The sequence below is a fragment of the Pleurodeles waltl genome, chromosome 3_1, assembly GCF_031143425.1.
Source record: "Pleurodeles waltl isolate 20211129_DDA chromosome 3_1, aPleWal1.hap1.20221129, whole genome shotgun sequence".
Taxonomy (NCBI): domain Eukaryota; kingdom Metazoa; phylum Chordata; class Amphibia; order Caudata; family Salamandridae; genus Pleurodeles; species Pleurodeles waltl.
The window spans coordinates 607,089,856-607,105,059 of record NC_090440.1 but is presented as its reverse complement, the minus strand read 5'-3'; the positions used below and the strand labels follow the sequence as shown (position 1 = coordinate 607,105,059).

Below are 15,204 nucleotides of genomic sequence, written 5' to 3'. Positions count from 1 at the left end.
GGGTCCTTGCTTGGACGGGGGTAACCTGACTGCCAACCAAAGACCCCATTTCTAACACGTAGGAATTCTGACGCACTGCAGGCTATGCATGACGCATCCTGAAGAAGCATCAAACAATTAAAAACTTCTCAATATCACTGCGTCACTTGTAAGCATCTTTTCTTGACAGAACACCCACTCTGCAAACCTGTGACGCAGCTGTATGCCACAGAGGATTTTTTGATGCTGGCCCCGAAAAACGGACGCATTTGGCCAAATGCGTCACATTGTAAATATGGAGCTAACAGAGCACCACCCCTGTGTCAATAAAATGACAAAACAGTGGCGCAAGCTACTTGTAAACATGCCCCATGGGTCATATTTATGGCAAGGTGGTGCAGTGACGTGCAGCAAGCCACTGTGCTGTGCAGAATCACTGAGAAAGGGCAGGAATGTGCCATATTTAAGGCATACAGAGCATTCCTGTCCCATCTTCCTGTGTTGGCACATAATGGGCTTTGCAGCATGCATGCAGGATTGTTTTAGCGCAGGAAGGGGTACCTTCCTGCACAAAAACAATCCTTAGAGGCATAGTCCTCTGTCTATGTGTGCTGCAGAACACAGCACACATAGAAAGAGGAAGTAACAAGGAGAAATTTATATATTTCTCCTAGTTACTCTTCCCCTGGGGACAGAGACATTTTAAGGCTTTGGTAAAGTGGGCTCTAACCCAGGGCCCCAGCCTTTCGGGCAGCCCTCAACACAGCCAGCTATGTTCTGCAGAGAGTCTTGCCCTGATGACCTCGAATAATTCTTAAACAGATTGTTTTAAACACTGCTTTCATTTAATTTAGTTTTACTCTGGGTGATGTGTAGTAGCCTATTACAGACATTTTGCAGATAAATGTTGTGGTTATATTTAATGCAACATCCATAAAAAAGTTTCTTGTAGGTCAAACCAGGACTTGTCATAGGAGAAATGGGAGGGTGTCACAGAGATTATTTGCAGTTATATTAGTGAGCTGCTGCTGTGTTACAATATTAAAAGCACACATCACTATCCTTGAATATTTGTTGTAACAACTTTGAAGTTTTCACAATGTACCTGTGCGTTGTCAGTGACCAGGCTGATGACAGCATGAAAGCACTGAAATTGGGTCACAAATTCAAAGCTGTTCCAAACAGGGGCCCCCAAAATCCGTTTGGCCCTGGGGCCCCAAAATCCTTAAAATGACCCTGCCTGGGGAGGCGTAAGATTTTGGTGCATTCCCAGGTTTAGGGAATGCATCAAAATCCATGGGCATTGGGTGGGAAAACCAATATGGCACCCACGGAGTGCCTCCCTAGTGCTGAGTAAAGCAACACAGCAGTTTGTGCTGCGCTGCTTTGCCTTACTCTAGATGTTTGAAGCTGCTCAGAGCCATGCAAAGTGGCTTTGCCTAGCTTCAAAAATCTTACTTAAGGTTTACGTCGTTCTTGCACCATGTTGTGTGGTGCAAGAGCGATGTAAACCTGGTCATAAATATGGCCCCATGTGTATTGTTTCTGTCATGAGTGGTTTATGGTTATGCATGCAAATACATAATCCTCTTTTATAGGTCTCCCCTTCCCACATATGTGTAAATTACGCATGTCATAATTTGCATATATATTGCATTTCAAAACATATGTTAATTATACCTATCATAACCTAGCTGCCTGTATGCATAATGTCAATGCATGTCTTGGATTTCCCCGCCTTTCTAAATCCTGAGTTTCTCTATTGTACACATGTAATACATTATTCACCTGTAGACTTCTCTAAATTGTGGAATTCTGTTTCAATGTTAACCAATACTTTTTTCCTTCCCAGAAAATGTAATTTATGCCAAACATTTCAAAAGGGCGATGCATGAATTGGGTTATACCCAGGGCGGGACTGGCCGTAGCGGGCATCAGGTGTTTCCCAGGGAGGCTGAAAGGCCTTGAGGCTACCCCCACAGTCCCAGATAGCCCATAAAGGGCTAAAAATATGTATTAAAAAAAAGAGTAGCTGTGAAGATCATAGATCTTTACACTGCGCATTGAGGGTTTGAGTCCAGGATTTATCCCTGGTCATTTCCCTACTTTCTTTTTCAACTACAAATGTTTAATGTTTATACTGAAAGGTGATCTTACTGTTTTAATTGACAAATACCTTTTTCTTTTCAATTTGTCCAGAAATATCTAATTTTAAGTATATCCTCTATCGAAGCCTAAAAACTCTATCTCCCTTTCTCACTCTCTCTCTTTCTTTTAATCTTTCTCCTACTCGCACACCCACTCACACCCTTATGCACCCACTCACAGACCCACTCAGATACTCACTCACCCACTCACAGACCCACTCAGACTCTCACACACCCAGTCACAGACCCACTGACACCCTCATACAGCCACTCACAGACCTGTGCAGGCACTGACACACCCATGAAGACACTGATGGATACACTCCTACACCCAGAGACTCTCACAGCCACTCTCACACCATCTTACACCTATTCACACACCCAGAGAGAAGGACTGCAGCCAACTCTCACTGTCCATGGCCAAAGGGCCATGTGCAAACTAGGGTTGGGTGGTTAAGGGGGTTGGCTCCAGGGGCAGGCTGCAGGCCACGCCTTGCTGGCAACCCCTGCTGCGCACGGGCAAAGGCCATGCACAATGCAAGGTTGGGTGCTTATAGGGGATTGGCAGCCCTGCAGCTGACTGCATCTGGGCATGACCGAAGGCTGTGCACGATGGTGGTTGGATTAACGCATGGTAATGAAAATTACTAGCAGGAAAAAAAACATAGAAATTCACTGAAAAAATCAAAGATTACAAAGAGGTTATCGTTATAAAATAGAATTAAAAAAACATAGAAATTCACTGAAAAAAACAAAGGTTACAGGGATGTTATAGTAAGGCTCACACTTTAAATGTACAAAACTATAGAAATTCACCAGTCATAGTTAGAGTTACCTCAAGTAACCATAACTCGTGCCCTCGCCGTTAAAAAAGTGTTTTTTGTTTTGCTAATAACTTTGGCGCAGTTTGATGAATGTTCACTAAATTTTCTAAGAAAATACAATGCTCACTTCAGCTGCTGTCTCGAGAATTTCAGGGTGATCTGTCGAGCGGGGGCCGAGAAAAAGGGGGGGGCCGAAAACACATTTCCCCTATTAATTTTTCCCTAGGGATTATGAATAGCAATAGCACCCGAACCACTGGATGGAATTAAACCAAACTTGGCCGAAAGGTAATTGTTGGTCCAGAAAGTGCCTTTTTCGTTATTTGCTGTAAATCCATTTAGTAATTTTTGAGAAATTAAAGAAAATCCATATGTGTATATATAGGGACGCGAAGGCTGCATGAACCCTCTCAATTTTGTGTTGATATCTGGATGACGGCTAACACGAAGTGTTGGCAGCCATCTTGGGACTTGGCTTCAGCTGCGTCCCAGACACAAATGTAAAAAAAAGAAAGGGGTCCATGGTAGGTACACCCTGAAACCTTAGCTCTGTGGCTGGAACAAAATTCCGCCGTGTGCGTCATTTTTGGGATGCGGCAACCCGCCTTGCGTTAATTATATGCAAGGTAGGCGTTCCCGTCCAACAAATGGCTTAAACGGCCGTGCGTCATATTTATGCTTTCGGGCAAAAATTACGCACGGCCGGGAGGCGGAACCAGAAAATGACGCACAGCCCGATTTGTGTAAAAAATTAACGCCTGGGTCAGGGCAGGCGTTAAAATGGGGCAAACACACCTGTATTTAATCAGAACACACAGAACAAACAGCAGAGCAGCAGAGCAGCAACAGGGAGCCATGGAGGTGATTCTAATCCCGCATGCACGCAGACGCAAAGCCCAGCAACAACAACAGAAGCTACAACAACACCAGCAGGGACCCCAAAGGCAGTGCAGAAGGCAGGAGAGGATATTCCGCCCAAGAACAACCCTTCAGGGCCTCAGGGAACACAACATCATTCAGAGGTACCGGTTGAACTGGCAGGCCATTCAGCAGCTGCTACGAAACATTGAACAGCAGTTGGCCCCCATTTTGGTGACACCCCGCACCATCCCAACAGAAACAAAGCTGCTTGCCGTACTTCACATGCTGGCAAGTGGCTCTTTTCAAACAACTGGTGCCCTGGTTGGCGGAATATCACAACCATCATTCTCCGCCTTTTTGCCCAAAGTACTGGACGCCATCATTCGACTGACACCCCGCCACATCTGCTTCCCTAACACACTGCAGAAGCAGCAGGAAACTAAACAGGGGTTCTACGCAATCAGTGGCTTCCCACACGTCCTTGGTGCAATCGACTGCACACATGTACGCCTTGTGCCACCTACTGCAACTGAACACCTCTACTGCAACAGGAAGCACACACATTCCATCAACGTGCAGGCCATAGTCGATCACCAAGGATTGATCACCAACATTGTGGCTAAATATCTTGGGAGTGTACATGACTCATACATCTTCCGTCACTGCACCATCAATGAACACTTCCAGGATGGACGGAGCTGGCAGGTCTTACAATTGGGGTGGTGGGTGGATCCTCTGCGATGGCTGCTTGTTCTGTGCTCCTCCTTGTGACTGAAGGTGGGGTCTGGAGGGTTTAAAGGACCTTTTGGATAGTCTCCTGGGGAATGTTTATCGGCTCGTCATCCATGTCATCAGGGACATCTGGGACAGGCATATCGGCAGGAAATCCATCTTCCTCTGCAATGAAACAGGGTACAATTAGTGTGTCTGTGTTGTGACAATGTTGACGTGACGTGCCTGCCTTTTGATGAATTCACTTTGTGATCTTGTTTTGTATTAATATCTGCAGTCCTTCAGATGGGCATTGTTTCAGGCCTATGGCCCACCTGTGTGTCACATGTATGTTATTGAGTTATCAGACTTGTCAGTCTCATCGCTTCTAGGTGTTGGTTTATGCCAAATAGAGAATTGCCACCTTCTTGTCCTACTCGACCCTCCGTGTATATCCATTCTCATGGTGAGACCTTTCACTGGCTGTGGGTGTTCTGATGGCCCTGGCAGCACACTTAACTATCAGGACCTGCCCCAATCCCTGATCGTTCACATCGACTTAAATGTAATTGACATGTTGCATATCCTATGCATGGTAATGTTATGATCTGATATGGATGTTGACATTGTTAATGGGTCCTGCTGATGTTGGGTAATGTGTGTTACATTGGATTGCCCTGATAGTCGTATCAGTGTCCTATTTCGTCCTCTGACTGTGCAGGTGTATTTCAGTGACCAGTTACATGTGTCCCCTCCTCAATGCTGTTGTCTGAGCAGTATGACATTTGTGATGTTGCCTTGTTACCCAGGCACAGGATGGACCCTGACATATGCAGCATTGGTGTGTCCTTAGTGCTGTGTCGCTCCTATTGTTGTTAACTTTGGCTGATGTTTGTGACAACTATGGGCATTGACAGTTGAGTGTACTGGGGCCTTTGTCTTGTTTCAGGAGATTGTTGCAGATGTCATCCTCACCCCCTAATTTAGGTATGTATGTTCCATGGGGAGGGTACCGCCATTGGCTACTTGAGCTGCACACAGATCAGAGGTGGTAGTGGCAACTGTTGTCGCAGTTACATTGCAGTTGTCGGTTTGGCTAGAGGATTGCTAATAGGGCCCTAGTTAATGTAGGAGGCATGTTGGCTGACGAGTGCCAGGATGTCAGTTTGACGTAGTGGCCTTCCCTCCTGTCGTGGCTTTCCCTTTGCTCCATCGTTGGCATGACAGCATGCCCCCATGGGACTGTTGTTGGTGTTGTGTAATGGTGTGCCCCAGGTCTTCTCAGAACGGGCCATGCCCCCCTGCCGTGCCCCTTTACCCATGCCACTCCATGTATATGGTGACTTACATGGAATGTGTAGTAGGTATTCCCCCCGTTGCAGTTGACATTAGTGCATTTCAATTCCCCATGCGACTTACCCTGCATGTGCGTTGTCTCCTGGTAGTCTGCGCTGTCCTGTCCTTGAATCCCTGTGACGATCTCCTCAGGGATGACGGCTGCGACCATCTCCTCCATGTGGTCCAGGGCCTCCTGGTGTGCTGGACTCCCCCCTCCAGTCTGCAGTGCTGCCTTCCTGTTCCTGGCCATCTTTTCCTTTGTCCTGCGTTTGCAGTCATGCCAGCGTTTCTTGCACTCGATGACTGTTCTGCGTACTTCTGCCACACTGTTAATCTTGTCGACAATTTATTGCCATATAGCCTCTCTCCTACTGATTGGCAACTTTGATGTGACAAACAGTTGGTGCTGGTGTTCCGTCACCTCTTTCACCAGGATTTCCTGCTCCTCTGCACTGAAGCGACACTTTCTTTTCTTCTTAAAAGTGTCCTGGTTCTTGTGTGGGTCTTCCTGGCTGGTTCCTGGTCTGCTGTCATCTTCCTGGGGTCTGTAGTGGCATCTGGGATCCATTTTGGCTCTCCTCTGGTGAAATGGCTGTGTTCGCTGTGTTTTTTGACGCTATTGCGTAAAAAAAAAACGGCACATATCCGGTTTGCGGTGTTGTAAATCGACCCAGTCATTTCCACCGCGTTAACGTTGTTTTCCTTTACGACTTGACGCCGCGGTGTGGGTAAAAAATAATGACTCCCACCTGTTGTTTGCGCTGCCGTGCGTCAAAGTATAAATATGACGCCCGCACGGCGCACCAAAATGGCCTTAGCCGGCGGTAATATTTTTGATGCAAAACTGCGCCGGCGCAGTTTTGCGTCAAAAAGTATAAATATGGGCCTAAGATTTTTCAGAGAGAATTGGACACAAGATGTTTGGGCGTTAAGTACTATAGATTGAAATCAAATAGAGTTCGAGGAAGAACCTGTGCAGATGGTAGAACCGAGCAAATTGGTATTCCAAAATCAGTTGGAACAAATAGTTCAGGAGGAAGTATCACAAATGTTGACAAAGAATTTGATTGTGAGAATAGAGGAACATTAAAAAGGGTTTGTAAGCATGTTATTTCCAGTGGAAAAGAAGGACAAAGGCTGCAGGCCAGTAATACATTTAAGAAATTGAAATCGGTTTGCAACTTATCAACATTTCAATATGGAAGATATTCATCTTAGACGGGATTTGTTACAAAAGCAGGATTGGATGGTGAAGTTAGAGCTCAAGGATGCTTACTTCACAATACTAGTAGCGAAGGAGAGTAAGAAACATCTGCAATTCAGATGGAAAAACCAATGATATCAGTTTCAGAGTCTACCATTCGGGCTAACACCAGCCCCTTGGTGTTTCACGAAGGTGATGAAGCCGGTGGTTGGCTTTCTCAGGGAGAGAGGAGTAGGAATGATCATTTATTTGGACAATATACTGATAGTGAATCAGGATCACGAAGAATTGAAAGAACAGTTGATTATGGGGAGGAGTTTGTTGGAGGATTTGGGATTTATAGTAAACCAGGAGAAGTCTGTGTTAATTCCAGTGAGGAAATTTGAATTTTTGGGGTTTATAGTGGACACAGTATTGTGTCAATTACAACTTCTGGAGAAGAAAGTAGGACTGGAGGTGCAATCGCCAATGAGGAAGGAGCAGATAAAATTGAGAGAGACAGCACATGTGGTTGAGCTGCTGGCTTCGTCAACACATATGATTTTTCCAGGACTTTTGCATTACGGGGCTTTACAGCGATTGAAGACTTCGAGTTTAGCAAAGGGATTGTGGTACAGAGAGTTTGTGCCTCTTTATCTGGAAGCAAGAGAGGAATTGATTTGGTGAAAGGAGAATCTGGAGGCTAGGAATGGTCGAACAATTTTTGGTAAAAAGTCGAATTTTACATTGAAGACAGATGCAAGCAGCTCTGGTTGGGGAGCAAATTGTTTGGGTCAAGAGACCGGGGGAATTTGAACATCCTTAGAGAAGGAGAGCCACATACATTTCTTGGAATTGCAGGCAGGATTGTTTGCTTCACAGAGTTTCAGGACAGTCTTGAGAGGCAAGTCTGTTTTGCTGAAAATGGACAATGTGACAGCTGTGGCATACATAAACATGTTAGGAGGAACCAGGTCCCAGGGCCTAGAAGAACTAGCAAAGGAAATGTGGGGGTTCTATTTGGAACACAAAATAGATTTGAAGGTGAGGATTTAACGGGGGTTCAAAATGTTGTAGCAGATTGCAACTCATGGCAGGTCATGGATTACAGCGATTAGAAGTTACAAGAGAATGTATTTAAGGGTATTATAGAGATAATGGTATCCTGGAACGTGGATCTGTATGCTTCCAGGCTAACCTTCCAGTTGCCAAAATATATCAGCTGGAACGGGATCCAGGGGCAATAGCAGTGGATGCGTTTATGCAGGATTGGAGGGGAATGAAGGGTTATGCGTTTTCCCCATTCTCAATGATTCAGAGAGTGCTGGTACAGGTGAGAAGGCAAAAGTTTCAAATAGTATTGGTGACACTTTTCTGGACGACTCAGCCATAATTCCCAACAGTGGTGGAAATGGCCATGGAAGAACCAATTTTAATAATGTCTTGCAAAGGTCTTTTGTTAGGTGCAGAAGGCAAGGAACATTCTTTTGTGGAATCGGGTTCTCTGAACAAGCACTGTATTGAGGATATCAGGCATTAACAAGGATTTACAGAACTTTCAGGATTGGCTGCAGAATTGCTTGATGAATCTTGGGCTCCGGGTATCAAAATAAGGTATTGAGGTGCATGAAAGGTATGGTTGTGTTAGTGCATTGAAAGGGATTTAGATCCAATGGAGGCAGATGTTGTTCAAGTGGCAAATTTTTTGGCAGGGTTGTTTCATAAGGGTATGTCATATGGAACAGTAAATTGTCATAGAGCAGCGGTAGCAGCTGGTACTTCACTTCAGCAGTGTAGATCATTTGGCAAAAGTCCTTTGGTATGTAGCATGATGAACGGGATTCAATTGACAAGACCACCAAATTTGAAATAGCAAACATTATGGAACCTGGATTTGTTACTTAAGTTAGTTCAGAACTGGCCAGCCAATAGATATTTACAGGTAAGAGAGCTTTCTTGGAAGTTGGCAACTTTGCTTTGTCTCATTTCCTTCTGAAAAGTATTAAATGTGAGGGCATTGGAAGTTTCACACAGGTTTTTTCAACCAGATGGTGTGCTTTTTGAGGTATACAGATGCACTAAAACAATGTTGAAACTTAATTTTATCCATTTTATCCATCTATGTGCGGTGCGATGTTTAAAAGAGTATGAGAATAGGATGCTGAAAAAGAGAGCTGCAGGGGTTGAATAATTATTAATTTCATATGTGAAACCTTTTGAGGCTGTATCAAATGCTACAATTGCAAGATGGGTGAAGGCTGCTATAATAGAAGCAGGTGTGGATTTGTCAAAGTTTACAGCTCACTCTGTATGGGGAGCTATGGCAAGTAAGGTTTGCATGTTGGGTAAAAGTTTGGAAGATATTATGAAAGCTGCTGGTTGGCCTTCTGCAGGAACATTTAGAAGGTTCCATTTCAAATTTATAGAAGGAGAGAAATGTGTTTTGAAAGATTTGAACATATATAATGCTATCATCCTGTCTTGACATATAATAACGATTGTTATAGGTTTACTGAATAAAGAATTGAAATTCAATTAAAGACAAGGAGGCTAGCATTATCCCGCCCACCCTTCCCTTGTGAAGAAGTTGGGAAAGATAAGGACAACTTTGTATAGGGAGTAAATAAAAGTTTATGCATAATGCTAGCCTCCTTGTCTTTAATAAAACCTTAATTCTTTATTCAGTAAAACTATAAGAATCATCATTCTCCCTAAGACCACGGATGTCTCTGTATAATGACTTAGGGTACCATTAGTGTGTGCGGGACAGAAATACTCAGGAGACCTGTATAATTAGTGCCTAACCATTGCTGGCAGCACCATGTCATAGGACTCTCATTGTTCGAACGAGACTGCTGGATTTGGGATGGGAGCACCATCGCTTGTGGGTGACTGAGTCATTCCCACACCAGTTGGCGGCTGCCGGCCCAACCTTAGTGGTTTACTAGCAGCACCTACTCAACCCAAGAAGGAAAGGTGACGTTGGATGACACTCTAGTAACCTCTCGGGGAAATCACAGTGAACAGATCTCATCCCTTTTTCTTGTTAGCAAAAGGTCTCATACACACACATAGGCAATAAAGAGATGCATGGTGACATTCAATATATTTATTGAAAAGACTGCAATCTATGATAAAATATATGAACTGCAATTATTAGGCTAATGAGACATAACAAAATTAGGACTGTGACGGTTAGTGAGAAAAAAATGAACAATCCCAAAATATTGCAATGAACATGTATTTAAAATTCCTACCTAATGCCTAGCTTCTAGTGAGAGCACAGCGGTAATAGCCCATTTAGTCCATCTTCAGTATGTGAGAGCACCTACAACCATTACTTTAGAATGAATGATTGCTCTCCGTCTCCTTACTGGCCTGCAGAGACAAGGCTGAGGTCTTGCTGAAAATATCATGCAGCATAGATGGAAATCCTGGTCCGAAGGACGCCTCTCAACCCGCACTTGGCCTACATGGTGTTTTATAGAAAAGCATTTTTGTGTTCTGCGATATAGGTCTAAAGTGGGCATGTGCCTAAGTGTTAGACCCTGTGAGTACTCTTGTGGCAGCAATGCCAAACAGTATCTGGTGTTGGTCTCGTACTGTTCTTTGTCAACCTTGGGCCAGGAACATGATGAGAAATGTTATGCATAACAATAATAAGGCTCTCACAGAATAGCAGCTGATTAGGGAAAATGAAACATCCCCACTGAAAAGCAAGCTATTCTAAAATGAAGAAATGAGAATAGAGCATATTATCTAGGTAAAAGAGCATAGGCCGCAGGTCTAAGCTAAACTCAAATGTATGTGCCAGAGCAAGGTATTAAAATGAACCCATGACAATGTGACCCAGGAGACAGAAGGTATTTACCAAATGATTAGGACAAGAAAATGCCAACGTGCTAAAAGTCACATTAGCAGAAAATATGATTTAGGTTTGAGGCACCTTCCCAGCCTTTCCACTGAGCTATTCATGGCGGGCTACCCGCCATGAAAAGCTCAGTGGAAAGGCATGTCGTGATCAGCACGACATTGCCAACATTGGCACTGCTGTGATTGGCCAAGGCTTTCCCCACTATTGCAGCCGTGGGATCCATGATCCTGGTGGTTGTGGTGGTCTTGTGGCAATCAGACTGCCATCCTCGTAAACTGGCGGTCGGACCGCTGAGGATGCGGGGGATGGACCGCCATCATGGGTACAGCAGTCCCAGGACCTTCGTACTTGCAATCTGGACCCTAAAAACCAACTTTACTAATAAAGAGGGTTTTAAATTCAAATTCTTTAGACACCAACTCAACATTTCTTCCTGCTCCCAATTGATAGTTATCACTTGTTAAATGTAATAAGTTATCCCAAAGTCATCCTATGGGAGAGACAGGCCTTGCAGTAGTAAAAACTAATTGAAGAGTTTTTCACTCCCCGCCATATATAGTATGTGTCCATCTTTTACAAGTACACTGCACCATGCCCAGTGGGCTGTATAGGCGTACCGTAGGGGTGAATTATTTGTATAAAAAGGAAGGTTTTGCCAGGTCACATTGGCAGCTTAAACTGCACAAACAGGCTGCAATGGCAGGCCTGAGACATGTTTAAAAAGCTACTTTAGTGGGTGGCACAATCAGTGCTGTGGACCCACTGGCACAATTTAATTGACAGGCCCTGGCTACGTGTGGTACCACTTTACTAGGCTTTACAGGTAAATTAAATGTGCCAATTGGATGTGAAACAATTCTACTATGTCTAAAGGGGGGGAGCATAATCACTTTAGCATTTCTTAGCAGTGGTAAGGCATGCAGACTACTAAAAGCCAACTAAAACAGATTAAAAATACAGGTGGGTGAAAGCAAAAAGTTTGGGGATGACCCTGCAGAAAGAGCTAAGTCTAACAATGGCATATACTGAGCCTCTGCTGCATCACAAGGTTCAAGGAAAAGCCAATGTAAACAAGGGCTCATCACTCCAAGTGTGTGATGGATGAAAGTTGACATAACATTGCATTGGGCAGATCATACGCTGGCACTGAGACACACACTATAAAGGCTGTGGGTTGTGGGAGGTGTTCAGTTAATTATATTGTTCCTGCATAGAAAAGTTTTGTGATGAAGGCACCAAGCATATTTATGGATTTAAAGATGTACTGTCACTACTTTCACCTTAGACTGCAGCTCCTTGGTTTGCTTGCGTGTTTTGCACCATGTTCTTGTTTATATGCCATGTTATGTACCATTAAAGCACTCATGAATACGCAAAGGATGGAAAATGCAAAAAGTAGAAGAACACCTGTTGGACCTGGCATCCTTGGCGTGGTCTGCCCTAACTGTTTGCCTCTACTTCCCAGGTTGTTGCTGTGTGCTGAACTCTGTTTTTGCTGTTTTTGTTACTCTGGGCACTTCACCACTGCTGACCAGTGGTAAAGTGAGAGTGCTCCCTATGTGACATTACAGGTGTAATTGGCTTTTCTATAACTGGCATATTTGATTTACTAGTAAGTCCCTGGTAAAGTGCACTAGAGGTGCCTATGGCCTGTAAATCAAATGCTACTAATGGGCATGCAGCACTGATTGTGCCACCCACATGAGTATTTCTGCGGTGTCTGTGTGCAGTTTTTAAACCTGGCAAGTATACCAACTTTCCAGGCCCAAACTTTACCTTTTTATACATGTAAGACGCCCGTAAGTTAGGCCCTAGGTAGCCCATTTGGCAGGGTGCAGTGTGTGTTAAAGGTGGGACATGTACTGATGTGTTGTATTTGTCCTAACAGTAAAGTACTGCCAAATTTGGTTTTCGCAGTTGCAAGGCCTATCTCTTTCATAGGTTAACATGAGGGCTGCCTTTAAATATTCTTAAAGTGCAGTTTCCCTTTGAGAGTGGATAGAAATATGGAGTTTGAGGCCTCTGAACTCACAATTTACAAATACATATTTTAGTGAAGTTGTTTTTTAGATTGTTAGTTTGAAAATGCCACTTTTTGAAAATAGCCATTTTCTTGCTTAAACCATTCTGTGAATCTGCCTGTTTGTGGATTCCCTGTCTGGATCAGATTGACGGTGGGCTGTTTGTGAATCTCCTCCAGACAGTGACAAAAAGGGAGCTGGGGTGTAGCGTGCATATCCTGATAAGCCATCTGGGCTAGAGTGAAGAGAGGAGTGCTCACTGACACCTGAAAGGGCTGTGCCTACCCTCACACAATGCAGTCTCCAATCCCCTAGTGTGTGTCTGGGACCTGGCCTGGGCAAGGGAGGATCCTGTAAACAACAGAGACTTTTCTTTGAAGTTGGGCAACTTTGAAGGTAGAAAGGGGTATAAGTACTGGACCCAAATCCCCAGACTTTAGATTTCTTCAAGATTTGCTTCTGGAGCCAAGGTGCACCTCTGAAAAGGAGAAGAACTGAAGAGCTGAAGAGCTGAGGAGAAGTGCTACCCCCTGCCTGTGATTGTGCTTTGTTGGGCTTTCCTGCAGTTGCTCCTTCTGCTTGTGAAGGGGACAAAGTCTGGACTTTGTGGTATATTCCTGCTTGAAAAGAATCTCCAAGGGCTTGGACTGAACTTGCGTCCTGTTTTTGAAGCCTCAGGAACAGCAAAGGCTTGTTAGAGGGTGGCGCTCCAGTTCCTGAGCCCCTGAGAGTGAATTTCTGGTAAAATCCGGTAAAATTATCCCGGACGACGCCGTGCGACATCACAAGGATGTCGCTGTACGGAACCCATGACGCAGCCTGCAACTGAAGTCGTGGACCTTGCAGAAGTGTGATGACCCCACCAAAATTGCAAGCTCCATGTCACTGACACCGCTGACATCCCCAGAACTCTCAAGATCGGAGAGTCATAGCACCGACGTTCGTAACACCTGACTCCGTTGCAGCACCTGTGACCTTGTGACTTTGATGATATAGACGGAGCACTGACCTGGAAAGAGCAGAGGAACACTCCAGACGCGACCGTTCTCAGTGCCAGTGCTGTGTTCGACATGCAGCTCTGCTGGCACTGTTCTACCAGTTTGCAGAAAGGATTGCCATTCACACTATAGGCTGATTACTGATCCAGTTCTTCAGGTATGGGGATTAAGGCTAGCCTCTTACATCAGACAAAGGCAGAGGGTACACCCACTATGCTCTCAGAATAATCTTAGGGTTATGTAGGAATATCTAGAAATCATTTACCATGGTTGGATTGTGAATTCTCTTTCCCAAGATCATAATGCTGATAACAGTACTTTGTTTCATCTGCCTAATTATCGCAGCACATTCTCTCTATGCAAGACTAGAATTGTTTCAAAAAATGTATTGAAAACTTATCTTGTATCTCTTCTGTGTTTTCATCTGGACATGCATGAGTAATACAACGAAATGGTAAGAACTATTTCCACGATTCTCTTGGGGATCAGAGCGTTACGTTCAGGTTGCCAAAAACCTCTTTCAACCAGGTTAGGGATTCGGGTGAGGTTGTGTGGGCTAACCAGGAATTGGGGCGACAGCTTCTGATGATGTGGACAAACTCAGTCCCCACATTCTGAAGTTCTATCATCTAAATACTCAGTCCTATTATTTTAGTAGGAACCATAGAACAGTGATGTGGTATTCACAATGGTGGTAGTGGTATTGGTATTGTGTTGATGACACTGGTGATATTATTAGTGGTGTGATATTGATGGTAGTGTTTTTGGCAGTGATAATTTTGCAGGTGGTTGATGTTGGAAGTGGTGGCATTGGTGGTGAGGGCTGTAGTAGTAGCTTTGATGATGGTGGTATTGGTGCGGCATTGGTGAGAGTGGTGTTATTGTGGTGGTGCTACTAAGGGTGATTGTGGTGGCATGGCAGTGATGATGGTATTATTGGTGCATGTAATTGGCAGTTATGAGCAAGTGCCCATATAATAACATGTGTATATCTCGCACACAGACCTCTTGACTGTTTTTGTTTCATCACACCAGGACCACCAGACCCAAAGATGCCCATCAAATTGTACTTGAGAAGCAATTTTAGTGTCAAGCTCGTACTTGAGTCATGAAAAAAGCAAAAATAACTGCAACTGTTAACAAAAGAATAATTTTGCTACATACACATGTGTGACACAAAAGTGTTTTAGAAATAAATTGTCCCATAGACATTGCGATGTAAGCACTCCATATAAAGTGTAACGATAAACCAAACAGTCAATAGCATG

At 44.2% G+C, this 15,204-nt stretch overlaps 1 protein-coding gene across 1 annotated transcript in view; it reads right to left on the bottom strand.

The window, feature by feature from the left end:
- LOC138284363 (mucin-2-like) overlaps positions 1–15,204 on the bottom strand; it is a 1,502,605-nt gene that overhangs the window by 1,371,663 nt on the left and 115,738 nt on the right. The gene's annotated exons all lie outside the window — the stretch shown is intronic.